Below are 14,437 nucleotides of genomic sequence, written 5' to 3'. Positions count from 1 at the left end.
TCCATTAATGGAAGAAGCTGATAGAATTGGTGATGAATGACAGATCCTGCTACGGAAAGAAAATTATTTTTACTGAACCTGAACACATATGTTCCTCGAGATGAACGGTTTGGGGCGATCAAAATATCTGATCTGTTGAGTAATGGATTAAAGAGTGTGCTTCAGGCTGCACGGCCTCTGCTAAAGGATCTGTTTGACCCCAGTTAAGATTTCCACTCATTTAAAGATGTTAAGAAGCTTTACAATGGCGATTCACTGGAGGCAGAGAATTGTAAGAGTTTGTTCAAGTATCCTACGCCACAGATCATAGCCGGTGAGTTACATTTTCTCATCTATCATAAATAAAATTTTGTCTCTGAAAACTAGAAGACATGATTTGGAGAGAAATTTGTTTGATACAACTGACCGATTGGCATGGAGAAGGGATGAAGAATTTGCTCGAGAGATGCTCTCTGGTGTCAATCCTCTGCATATCAGGCGTCTCCAAGTAATTTTCTTTCTTCAAATTCCCAATTTGAGTTATCCTTCTGTATCATGATGATGGATTCAAAATCTCGGTGTAAAATTTATTGTCCAGTTTAAACCAGATGAATGAATCAACTCATTGTACTGTTTTCAATTATTAGAGGTATAATGTTTACTTGGTGAATTGTAACGTACGATAAGGTCTGACGTATCAGGCTTAAAATTTACAGAGTTTCCCTCCAAGAAGCGAATTAGATCCAGAATTATATGGCCCGCAAGAAAGTTCTATCACTGCTGCACATATAGAGAAGAACCTTGATGGCATTACAGTGGAGGAGGTATAACATTCCTCAGTTTTAATAATAAGCAGATGATTGGTTTGATTTGTGATATTGGTATTACAATTCAATTGTATAATATTTGTAGTCGTCTTGTGTTTCATAGTAGTAACTATTAGTTAACAAGAATCTATATTTCATAAAATTAACAGAACAATTGAATTCATAAAAGTATCAGAATTTGATCTGCCGTGGAAAATATTCCTATTTATTAATTGATTTATTTCTTATTCTGTAAGATGTTATATAACAATTGTATCTTCTCTGTGTCATTATAAATACTTAGGCCATTGAAGAAAAGAAGTTGTTCATTTTGGATCATCACGACGCCTTCATGCCATTTCTGAACCGGATAAATGCTCTGTCCACAAAAGCCTATGCTTCTCGAACTATTTTATTCCTCTGCAACGATGACACCTTGAAACCACTTGCCATTGAATTGAGTCTGCCATTAGGGTTGAGAAGGGTGTTTACTCCTGAAGAGGAAGGAGTTTCTGGTGCACTCTGGCAGCTCGCTAAAGCGCACGTCACCGTTAACGATTCTGGACACCATGAATTGATCAGCCACTGGTAAGAACTTCCACTAAAATTCTGGTGTTTTCTGAAATCTCAAGGAAATTGAAAAGATCTGTATCAACATTACAGAAGTATAAATTAGGAAGTCTCTTGGTCTTTGGCAAGAGACATTGATTCAACATTTGTTTATTAATAATAAATACTTACCGACTCTTTAAGTATTTTGTTTGACAATATCATTGATTGAAGAAGAGATCAAAATTCATGACATGGGGTTGTTGTTCTTTTGGGCTTTCAGGCTGAGGACCCACGCAGTCATGGAACCAGTTGTAATCGCCACAAACAGAAACCTGAGCGCCTTGCATCCCCTGCATAAGCTGCTAAGCCCTCATTTTCGTGATACAATGAGCATCAATGCTCTGGCTCGTCATATTCTCATAAATGCGGAGGGATTAATCGAACAAACGCTGTTTCTACAGAAGTATTCATTGGAATTGCCTGCTATTGTTTACAAAAGCTGGAGATTTGATGAACAAGGCTTGCCTGCTGATCTTCTCAAAAGGTACTAAATTCCTAACATTGTCTGTTTGGGTTCCCCTGAAATTTGTTCCATTTGAAGAGATACTGACCCGCATAATTTGGGATGAAACAGGGGAATCGCAGAGGAGGATGAATCGATGCCCCATGAGCTGAGGCTGATGATCCAAGACTACCCTTATGCTGTGGATGGATTAGAGATATGGTGTGCAATACAGAAATGGGTTGGGAAATATGTGTCCATCTACTACAACGATAATGATGAACTTGTAAAAGGTGACACAGAGCTTCAGGCATGGTGGGATGAGATCAGATATGTTGGTCATGGAGACAAAAAGGATGAGACATGGTGGTACAAGATGGAAACTGTGGCAGAGCTTCAGAAAACATTAACAACAATGATATGGGTGGCTTCAGCTCTTCATGCAGCAACCAACTTTGGGCAGTATGCATACTCTGGATACATGCCCAATAGGCCTGCTGCCAGCAGAAGGCTCATCCCAGAGGAAGGATCCAAAGAATCCTCAGGGCTTGCAATGAATCCAGACGCATTTTTCTTGAAACCCGTCTCCAATCAGTTTCAAACTAGTGTGGGCATCGGGCTGGTAGAGTTGTTGTCCAGACATTCAAGAGACGAAGTGTATCTGGGGCAGAGAGAAACAGGGGACTGGACTGACGATGAGCAAGTAATGGAAGCGTTTCAGAGCTTTAGCAACGAATTGAAAGAAATAGAGGAGAAGATAAAGGAGAGGAATGGAGATGAAAGGCTGGAGAATAGATCAGGGCCTGTGAAAGAGCCATACACGTTGCTGTTTCCGAGCACTTCGGATTTGAGCAAGAAAGGCGGATTAACTGGCCGAGGAATTCCAAACAGCGTCTCCCCTTAACACAACCCCTGTTTACAGGATAAAATAAGGGCTTCACGAAAAGCTCCAGTCCTTTCTACGATGGCAGGATAAGAAGAAGTGCGGAAGAATGGAAAAGAATGTGTGGCTGAAGTTTGTTCGGGTTTTGTAATGTTCTTTTGTTGGGATAGTGTGTAATAAGGTCTTTGGTACAAATTATTTTAGCAGTTGTGCATTTATGTTTACGCTCAATTCAACTCAACGATTAGTTGATAGGAGTTATTTGTTCATATGAATATGAAAGAAGAAGATTTTTACTAAGATCTTTTAAATTTTATATATTAATAATTAATATATTTAAATATTTTTAATTGTTAAATCTTAGAAAAATTATATAATAGTTTACAAATTCTATTAATAAGAAATATATGATCAAATTTTACATTGGAAACATTGGAAACATAATGTAAATTACCTATCAACCCTAATAAATAAAAATCAAATTGCCACATTCTCATATTCTCATAGCTTAAATATATATACATAGTTTAACTATTGATAATGACAATCTATACATAAATGAAGATCTTGTAAAAGAAGAAGGCAAAGAAAATAATTTCAATTTTCAAAATTAGAATATATTTTTTTGTGGATACTCTTTTTTTAAAAAATTGTAGATAATAAAATAAAATTTGATATTTATTTATTTTTAAAGAGTCTATATGATAGAAATATTTTTTCGTGGGTATGGTTGATAGAATTGATCTTTTTCTATAAAATTGAAATTATATTTATTAATGTTCATATATATAATTTAGCATTTGACTTAAAAAATAGAAGAATTTTAATTGTCACAAATAATAACACTATAAATACTAAGATTTATACATACTTTATTGGAATAGATATTAAAAACACCATCTAATTTTTTAAAAATAAAAAATAAAAAACATTTGTTACACAGTTTAAAAATTGTTTTCCTTTAAAAATATGAGAATAATTTCATATTTATATTAATTTTCTATCAAATATAAAAGCAATAATAATAATTTTTTTAATTAAATTAATTGAAATTCAAAAAAATATTTATATTAGTGTACTATTGTCTATTGTAAGAAAAAATATATATTTTGTTGATATTTTATGGTGCCTATTCTAGGTTACATGAATATCAAATTGAAGAAATCAATAGTAATCCGCAATGTTGCTTACATGTTCAAAATATAAATGAAATTAAATGATCAAATATATGTAATAGAAAATAGATGTGAATCTATGAACTATAAGATCTACAAGAAATCAAAATAGAAACTTGCCAAAACATTAAAACTAAGATTGAGAAGAATAAATTTAATTTTTGAGAATTACAAAAATATATTATTATCAATATCTCGTTGAAAAATCAATTGGAAAGAGGTCTTACAACATTTTCAGCAAGATAAAAAAAAATTGGAGCAAAAGCTCCCACAATAAGCCTATCGGCTTTAAAATAGGTAGATGGGAAATAGCCTCATGAATAAATCAAGGTTAAAATTAAGGTAAGTCATGAAAAATTTGGGTTTTTTTTAGTGATATGAAGATCTAATTAGAATTGTTCATTTACTTTAAATTTCTATGGGATTCACATTGATAAGTTGGGGGACTAGATAATTAAAGACAATTGTAATAGGAGTTCGGGAGTTCAACTTGCTAGTTTGTAATGTTGCCTTTAACAATTTCTATTAGATGTTTTTTAAATATTTATTTTTTTACTTTTTTCTACCTTAATTAATAAAATTTGTCATCTTTAGAAGGCAACGACTTGAACGATGAAATGGTCATGAAATTACTTACTTTATCTATCGTTGTGCAAAGAAATTGTTTGACAATTCAATTCAAATGGATTGGAGAAAGCAATCTAGTACTAAGAAAGATGAATTTTGTAAAGATGTAATCATGGCATTTGGAGACCTTGGCTTTGACTACCAAAATATTGTAAATATTGCACAAAAATATATTCATTCCAAATGAGACAAATTAAGGTCCAAGTTAACAAAGAACCTAAGTTATCCATGCTCATCTTGGATCATAGACCCAACAACATGGGATGAACTCATTAAAGATTCCAAATATAAGAGGAATGCCCATAATAATCCAAACTATAGGTCATTTGCAATATGAGGATTTTAAAGATATTTCTGATAGACAACAAAGGCGACTCAAGTCAAGGTTTCAAGTAATGAATCCCATATATTAGGATCTGGTGGGTACAATAGAATTGATTATGGCTTGATGATGGCTTGGTAAGTGAATATTTTCATCTTTAATATTTTTTATTTCATAAAAAATTATGTCAAACTAGTGAGTTGATTGTATCTTACAAGTCATTATATCTTGCAAGTTTAGTTATATTTGTTTATGCAAGTTCTCCAATTCAAAAAGGAAGCTTTAGAGGAGGACCTAAAATATGCTTTGCTTAATAGTTCTCGAGGCTTTAGACAACACATGATAGATCTAGGGGAGATATTAGTCATTGTTCATGAACATGAGCTAAGAGTTTTATAATATTCTATACATATGCAATAATTCAGTTAGAGGTCTTATGTTAGTTTAATAAGTTAAATTCTATTGTGTAGGAATCCCAACAATAAAACTCAAAAGGAAGTTAGAATGAGGAAGAACATGATGTATTACTTGTTGCACACAACAATTCAACAATCATTCTGAAACTTCAACAAAATTCAACTAGTTGCTTGTTTTCTACAATTAAAAAAAATCTTCAAATACTTCAAATAAAATTAACACATTTTCCTTCTGACTTTCACGAACTTTCTTTATCTTTCCCATTTACTATCAGGTATGCTTAGGCTAAATTTGCAATTGTTATGCTCCAAACTATGTCTATTAAAAGTCTAATGTAGTTTCAAAAGATATGCCATTTTTATTCAAAAGTTAAAGTCTTAAAGTCTTTATGAGGAAATGTTGATAATGTGAAATTTAAGAAAATGAGAATAAAAATACATAATAATTAGAAAAGAATAATATAAAATATTTAGAAAAAGAAAATTATTTATTTATTAAACATCTTAAAAGTCCAAATAAAAGATTAAATAAAACTCCTTACAAAGGATCATAGAGATATAAAGTTTAAGTTGCGAGAAATTCATTTTAAAAGTTTGGAAATAAAATATTTAAGTAGTTTAGAGCATTTTTATAAATTGTTAAGTAGTAAATAGGTCATGTAAACTGGTAATATTAAATTGAAGATGATTATATCTTAAACAATTATATTTGTTATAAAATATTCTAGAAATGTGATTTAGAATAATCAATATTAATATTAATAAATATTTTAGAAATATGATTTGAGAATAATCAATATAAAAATTAATATATCATGTGGTGAGTTGAGAGTGCTTTCAATCTACAAGAAAATATGTCAATATTTTAAAATTCTACACCTAATTTTTCTTTTATCTTTTGAAAAAAATCAAAGATGATTTATAGTTTAAGTATTTATTATGATTTGATAAAAATTTGTGTATTATATTTAAGTTAATCTATGAATCAAAAAAGTTTATCATCTTTCAAAAATATATCTTTGATAATAATTTTAGTTGAAAAGTTAGATTTCATTCTATAAAAAAATTCAAAATATTTAATTTAGTAATTTTTAAATTATTGTTTATATTTTAAAAAATGATATAATACGCATAATATATTTTGCTATGGACTTAAACAATGCACCTCTTTTAGATACAACTGCTAATAGTATGTTGTTGAAAAAAAACATATTTTAAAAATTGAAATATTTAATTTAATTTTTGTTTCAATTTATTTAAAAAATCTCTTATTAAATTTCTTTTGTTTTGATCAATCAAAATGTTTTTTGTTATTTCAAAAAGATTAGTTTGGATTAAGAGAGAGTCCATTTTGAATAAATGTGAAAAGTTTATAATTTAATATTCAAAATCAAATTAAATGTTTAGACATTAGATTTAGTTTTCATCTTATATGGACACTTATGTTGATAATATTTGAAGTCTCAAAAAGGAATAATATTATTATATAATTAGATATAGAAATAATCTTTTATTAAAAAGAATTCTTCAAACTAGCAAGTTGAAAAATAATATAATTTAGATTTCACTAAATATTAAGTTGTATTCCAATGTCCTTTTTAAATTATTAAGTATATTACTTAATTTGAAAAACTTGATATGATCTTGAGAATTATATTTTTGGTGTTTGTAATATGCCTAAGACGTGCCTGCTAGAAGTTGTACAATGTTGGTAAAGTGTGTGTTGTGGAAGGTAATGACAGCACGATAAGGCTTGACAACCATACGATAGGATGTGGAAGGTTGTATAGTGATTGGGGGAGGAATAGAGGTGGAAGGAAATGACTACTAGAGGGAATTAGAGTGTGGGGAGCCATACAGTGAGAAGATGGAGGCATGCGAGTCATGCGAAATAACTAGTGCAAGTGTAAGATGGACGATGAAAGGTGGTATAGTAACTGGAGGGATTTGTGATGATTAGAGGTTGGTTTCTATATGGAAAGAGAAGTCATCCAATGGGAAATATTGCATGAAGTCATATGATTGGAAGGCCACATAGTCTGGGGGAAATGGTGCGAAGGGCGCTAATGTGAAATTCGGGAATGTGGAAAACAATATACATTATCGAATTCCAAATGTTTTCCAAATACAGAATGTACACCAAATACAAAGATGTAATAAATGATACACAATATTATATTCTTGAACAAGGATGGTGCCCATATTTGCCAAATTCAAGCAAAGTAATACAAAGTACCGAATAGAGTGAGGGTTGAATCGCATCAAAACTATAAGGGCCAAGTAGAGAAGATCTCTCACTTTTGAAATGGTGAACAACATATAACTCTAATTGGAATTCGCAATACAAAGAAAATAATCCAAATTGCATGCCTAAAACAACCTACAAGATGGCCTTATAAAGGGCTTCCAGGAAGCTTCTCGAAGGATTAAAAAAATGTCGACAGGCTGAAAAGCTACCACAAAATAAAATAAAGAGTGGGTTCGAGAGATGAAAACATTGATTGTTGGCCACATTACCAAAAAAATATTATTTTATAATATTGGGGACATCACAGTCCACCTGGGCCGAAAATTGTTTTCCCTCAAGCAATTGCAAACTTGGATGCTCCAGAATTTTCTCACCTTCCCAAGTGGCATCCTCAACCAGAATCTCCTTCCATTGCACAAGAAACTCCTTAATGGTGCAAGACCTGAACCTCTTCTCCTAGACATCAATGATTTCAGTTGGCTCTAGAATTAATTTCCCCTCTTCATTAATGGGAGGCAATTCCTTTAACACTATGACAGGTTGTCCAATAGCCTTCTTTAGACATGACGCATGAAAAACATTATGGATTCCAACTCCCCTAGGGAAGCTCCAATTTGTAGGCTACTTCTCCTACCCTTTGAACCACTATGTACAACCCATAGAAGTGTGGTTTTGACTTCTCCTTACTAGAAGACTTTAGGAAGGATTGTCTATATGGTTGAAGCTGAAGGTATACAAAATCACCAACCTCAAAAATTATTTCTACACAATGTCGGTCATCATACATCTTTTGTTGATTTTGAGCCCTCTATAAATTTTCCTTGAGAGATTTCATGATATCTAAACTCTCTTGTAGCCATTCTTTAGCTCTCCATGCATGATTGTTGTCCAATACTAGATCCATGAATGATGAAGGTTTATACCATACAATTCCTTGAAGGGTGACATGCCACTAGTAGAATTGGCCTCCTTTTTTGACGAAAATTAGTCAAATATTCTACTAATGTTGGTTAAACGATCTACAAATAATTTTATCATTATTTTCCTCATTGAAACTTCAACTAATCCTTGTTCATGTTGGAATGTTCACACAAAATTTGGTTGAAAATGGCCTCCATTGTTTGCAAGAAGGTCTGTATAACTTTTGACCAAACTTGGTCAAAATGGCTCCCTTGATTGACTAGGATACCAAACCCATGACAACATCCTAGTCAATGTTTTGGTCAAAAGTTTGACCAACATGATTTGTTTTTAAAAAATTACCTAAAGATAAATATCCAAAATAGTCACCGACGGTAGCTTTGTTGGTGATTAGTTTGGATATTTATCTTTAGGTGTTACTATTTGCTTGTTGGGTTGTTTGGAGAGTTTTAGAATGTAAGTCCAAAAACTCCAACAATAGACCTAATCAGATGATTATAAAATGAAGAAGAATACTCATCTAGTAGCGATATCACATGAGATATAACAGATTTGTCATGACTAACTAGGAACAATCAGCTATGTAGGTGACATCCATAGATGGGATTAAGGAAATGTTGTTGATTTGAAAATCATTTGAATGCACCTTGAAAGCTTGCACTAGGAATTTTTCAAGTATTGTATGTAGTTATGCAACCACCTTTCTATTGTTCCCCTACCACACAAAAACTTATGCCCTTAGACCCCATCCCAAAAACTTGTTCCCTTGTTCCCCAGTCAGGTAACTCTAGGGATCTATGATATAAATTTAAAACACTTCAGTGAGAACCAATAGAAGTCTAATACCACTTGTTCCTTTCCTAAGTGAATGTGCAAGAAAGTAAATACATTCATAAATGTGTCAAATAATAGAAAGAAAATGTGAAAGAATAATAGTACCACCTCACCCATGAAGGAATGCACCTACAAACTTAACTCTAATGCTAGCATACTCACACAATAGCATTTCCTTGCATTTCATTGAAAAATAAAATTTGTTAGGATACATCATTAAGGATTTTCCTTCAATATGTACTCAATGGGGAATGAAAAATCTAATTAAAGCTATGACAAATTCTTAAAATGTGATTGATGCAACACTAGTCTTGCTCCTACCATATCTTTCTCTAGGGTCTCCTTAGGACATTCTTTTGACCTAATAGGGTTTCTTACTAATCCTTCTCTCCTTAGGATTCTATATATGAGATCCTACTTCATTCAACTAGTGAACACCAATTAGATAGAACAATAGATCCACATACCACTTCTTAGGCTTACATTAGCCCTTCGTGCTCCCTCTTCACCAATTCCACAATCTACCCCAACATGTTCAATAATCACCCTACCAAGAGATGTAGACTTCTAGCAGGTCATTAGGACCCTTTGCAAAGCTAACCACACTTTTCATTAGAACATTGATTGAGTTCCAAGAAACATAATAGTTGCCTCCCAAATAGGGCTACAAGCAATTAGGCCTACTTTTGGTGAAAAAAACTCTAATATCTTGAAAAAATCCTTAACAAGGAGATAAAATAAACCTTGATCTACACACCCTTTTTAGAGACCTAAAATATTCTTAAGGTCTTTTGCTCCCAAATTATTTGTATAGTAAGACCTACAAACATGCCTATAAATTAGGGTTTTAAGACATTCAAAGCTTGTCTGACAAGAACTCTATTTTCCCTTCCAAAAATCCTTCACTAGCACTACCCATGGAGCTTGGGACTTCAGCCCCCATATGTCTACCTCTCTCCAAGCTTTCAGAGAAGCTATTAATGCCTTCAATCCACCTTATCACCTCTAAAACTTATTATGATCCCTAGCCATGCAACTCTAGCTTGCCTAGGGCATCACCTTAAAAATACCTTGCTTGCTTTCCAGGGCCCATCCTTATACATGGAGTCACCTCCTTAATCCCATGTGTATGCCACAGTGGGAAGATGACCCCATCTTCACCAGTTGCCTGGTTCAAACCAATGAACTAATAGAAAACAAAAAAAATTACAAAACTAACTAAAAGCTTACACAATCAAAATCCAACACCACACAAATTCTTGAAATGAACTACTTTAACACTTCCAATGGTTACAACACTTAATTCAATCCATTAAAATACCAAGTGCTCAGAAAAACAAAAAATTGGGATTGTTCTTATTATTGTGTAGTCCATACACACTCTTCCAAAATTAAGCCAACCCCTTAATCAAGTCAAGAATAGCCGTAAATAGTTGACCAAGGCTCAAAACAATGGTTTTAGATAGTTATGAAACCCATTTCTCGAAGTTTCATTTATGCAACAAATGTTGTCAATGTTGTCAATGACAACATTGACAACGTTTTGGCAACTTTTACATTTTTTTGGATTCGCTATCTAAACTTGATATAAGTCCACCAAACTTCACCAAATGCCTATATAAGGTCTTAAAACATTGAAAAAGGACCTCAAGTCCCTTTCTTGGACAATTTACCACCAAAATCACAAAAACACCCTATTTGGCCTGATATGGGCATACTTGCAACTAAGGTCACTAAGGACCTATTAAGGCTTCCTACTCTAACACACCTTACATTAGGACTAGGCTAGTCCCCTTATTACACTAGTGGTCTGTCTAGGACCACTACAAGACAAAATAACTTAGGAACATTAGTGTTGATCTCAGAGTGGCTTTGACAAGTGAGTGTCTATACATTTAAGTCATTTTCTTAGATCATGTCGAACAAGTAGTATATGTTGAGCACAACATGTATAAGTTAGAGCATGTCAAGTCAACAGTGAGTGTCAAGTCACTCATGTGCCAAGTCACTCAAGTGTCAAGTAGATAGTATATGTCGAGTGATTTAGGAACTGAGCAAGTAGTGCATGCCAAGTCATTTAGATGTCGAGTATCAATATTGAAGTCAGTATGTGTCAAGCACTAGGGACTTTAGATGCTAAGTAACATAGTTTTGTCATAGTTGTTTGTATTGGTACAAACTACCATGTAAACAATTTTTAGCCAACTTACAGATTGAATTACAATATTTTAGTGATAAGGATGAATCTTAAGTTGGAATCCCTATGCATTACATGCATCTAATCAGTTAAATGGAAGGTTTAAGTGGCAATATGGGTGAATCAAAGTCGTTGATTCATACCTAACCCTAAGTCACCTAGGTCTCCTTAAGGATGACAAACCCTAAATTTTCTATGAGTGTGAAAGTGAATGAATTAATGATCAAGGAGATTTTTGCATGCACAAACTAGGACATTCATGGTGACCAAGGTACTATGATCTAAATTGCATTGTAGAATCAATTAAAAGAGAATAAAGGAAGGAAATAGTGAACAACATAGAGACATCTGATCAAGAAGCATCAAGTATACATCAGTTTAGAGGTGATCTGTCATCAAGCAACAAAGTGCTAAACAATAGGATCAATGTTGAGACATTATAATAGGTGAATCAGTTAAATCTCTTAACAAACTAATCCTAATAGGTTGTATTGAAATCATCTAACAAGGTGTTTACTTAATTGTGAGTTCAAGTCCTTTAACAAGGCACACTTTGAACAAGGTGTTGAAATCCTTTAATAGGGTGAGACTTAACAATCTTTGTAAGCCTTTAATAGAGCAAACTTTTCACAGGGTAGATCATGGTTTATGATCAAACATTGTAACCTTCATTCTATACACTTTTTTACTGTAGTAGTGAAGATTTGTGGGTGTCATCCCCACCCCAATTTTACCTTCTCATTGGAGGGTTTATGGGTATTGATATTTGATGTCATATATGTGTGAATGCTTACTTGTTTACATGCTTTAGATGTACATGCTTTACATGGTATTTCAGTTTACTTGTTGAATAGTTGAGATGTATGTGTGGTGAATATTTTTAAGGGTCAAAGTTTAAAGCATTGATTCACACTCCCCTCCCTTTAGAAGTTTACCTTTCATATTATAATTCCAACAATTGATATTAGAGCTTAGTTCTCTCAAAGTGAAGCTTTGCAGCTTTGAGGAAAGATCTTGGAAATGGAAGTCTACAAGTTGGGAAAGATTATTGAGAACCAAGAGATTGAAATACATCTTATTCTACATCAATTGAATGAAGCAAGAGAAGATCTTAAGAAATCTTTAAAGAGAAGGAAGGAAATTACTATTGAGGAGAATCACACGCAATACAAAGAGATAGACACTACTAAGGTATTTGTAAATGTAGGCTTCAATGAATTTGATGCAGCAATTGTAGATCTAATTGATTAGAAATCTTAAATTAGAACAAGAATCACAACCCATATTGCTATTTGAGGTGACCAAATAGAAAAAGAAAGCTATGGAATACAAAGCCATGATTGAAGATGACAAAAGAGTTTTGATCAATAGACTACAAGAGAAATCATTAGAAGTAACTAGGATTGCTAACATGTAATTGAAAACTTTGGGTGAAATGATGAATGCCAACCATGAATTGAATGCCAAGTACACTGAGATAACAACACTTAAGTTGTAGAATGAGCAATTGAGCTATGACCTAAAAAGGGAAAAGGAGTTTGCTGAAGTTTAAATAAACCTAGTGAAGCCATCAAGTACTTTGAACAATTGATGAGATCCCCTAGATCCAACAATAATATATCTAGACTAGTATACACAAGTACTAAAGAGGGAGAATCATCGAAATATGGGAAGAATTTGAAACCTACTTGTCATTATTGTGGTAAGAAAGGACATACTTCCAATGTGTGTAGGAGAAATACTGTAAATCAAAATGTTAAGCAGAAGAGCATGGGTCACTATTATAAGTGCAATAAATAAGGTCATCGACAACATGAATGCAAAACCATGACCATGCACACTCAAAGATTTGGAGGATATTGTTACAACTGTTAGAAGTATGGACATAGAGATTTTGAGTGCAGATCCAAACTAATGTGATCATCAAACTAGCAAACAAAGGTAAAGAACAATGGCAACTTTTATAATTGGGATTATAATACAAGGTATAGTTGTCACTACTGTCAAGAGTATGGTCATTTTCTTGAGAATTATATTAGAACACACTTTAGGAGTGACTACAAAAGGTGGTTGAATCAAACAATATGTTTTAGTTGTTTGAAGACTGGTCACATCAATCAATATTGTCCAACAAGGTCAAAGGCACCAAGTTGTGAGTTTAATAAAGGCAAAGGAAAAGTAGATGTTGAAAATATTAGAAATGAAATGAATAAGACATGGAAGAGAAAGGAGGATTGTAGCACATCAAGTGGAGAAGGGATCACTTCACCCAATGGGTCAAGTGATCACACCTCATCAAACTAAGCAATAAAGAGGTATGTGGGATTGATATTTAAAAATTATACCATACATCATTTCCAAAGGATTTAATTCTGAGAAGATTACATAAGAATGAATAAAGATGCAAGGTGTTATAAGGAATCAAGGAAAAATCTTTATGTTTTGTCAATTCTTCATGTTATTGATGAGCATGAAAAGTTTCCTATGGTTGTTGAGTGTAGTTCTAGTGGATGTTGAGCTAGCAAATTGGCTATTTGTTACTAAGTTCATAATGGTTGTCGAACAAGTGATATACTAGTGTATGTTGAGTGAGCCAAAAATTAGTTGTTGTTGAGCTTAGAGCTATGTAAGCAATTGGCATTAATTGGAGTATCTTAAAGGGCTATTTCATCAATTCCTTCTCATTTAACATCATTAAAATTTGAGAGAGAACAAAAAGAGCTAAAGGTGATCTATAAATTTCATCTGAAGCATTTTTAGGAGATTTGAATAGTTATTCGACATCATTTCATCAGATTTTACAAGGTATTTATCATGTGCTGAGCTATGCTATTTCAAATTTTGTAAACCCTAGATTTATATAATGGTGTCTAGTTCTTCGAAAGAAAAAGGTGTAGAGGGAAAAGAGGATTTGAATGTTAAGTTAGTTATTAATGAGATAAATAACCTATTTTCAAGGCCATTCCAAACATAGC

General features: G+C 32.9%; 1 pseudogene; it reads left to right on the top strand.

Moving 5' to 3' along the window:
• The window catches only part of LOC149562393 (putative linoleate 9S-lipoxygenase 5), an 82,186-nt pseudogene extending 79,443 nt beyond the window's left edge, over positions 1–2,743 (top strand).
• Positions 2,744–14,437: the final 11,694 nt, after the last annotated feature.

The sequence above is a fragment of the Cupressus sempervirens genome, chromosome 4 (genome assembly GCF_028749045.1).
Source record: "Cupressus sempervirens isolate cs-2001-9-10 chromosome 4, ASM2874904v1, whole genome shotgun sequence".
Lineage (NCBI taxonomy): Eukaryota > Viridiplantae > Streptophyta > Pinopsida > Cupressales > Cupressaceae > Cupressus > Cupressus sempervirens.
Note: the sequence above shows the minus strand (reverse complement) of the source record. Positions and strands in the feature narration are given on the sequence as shown.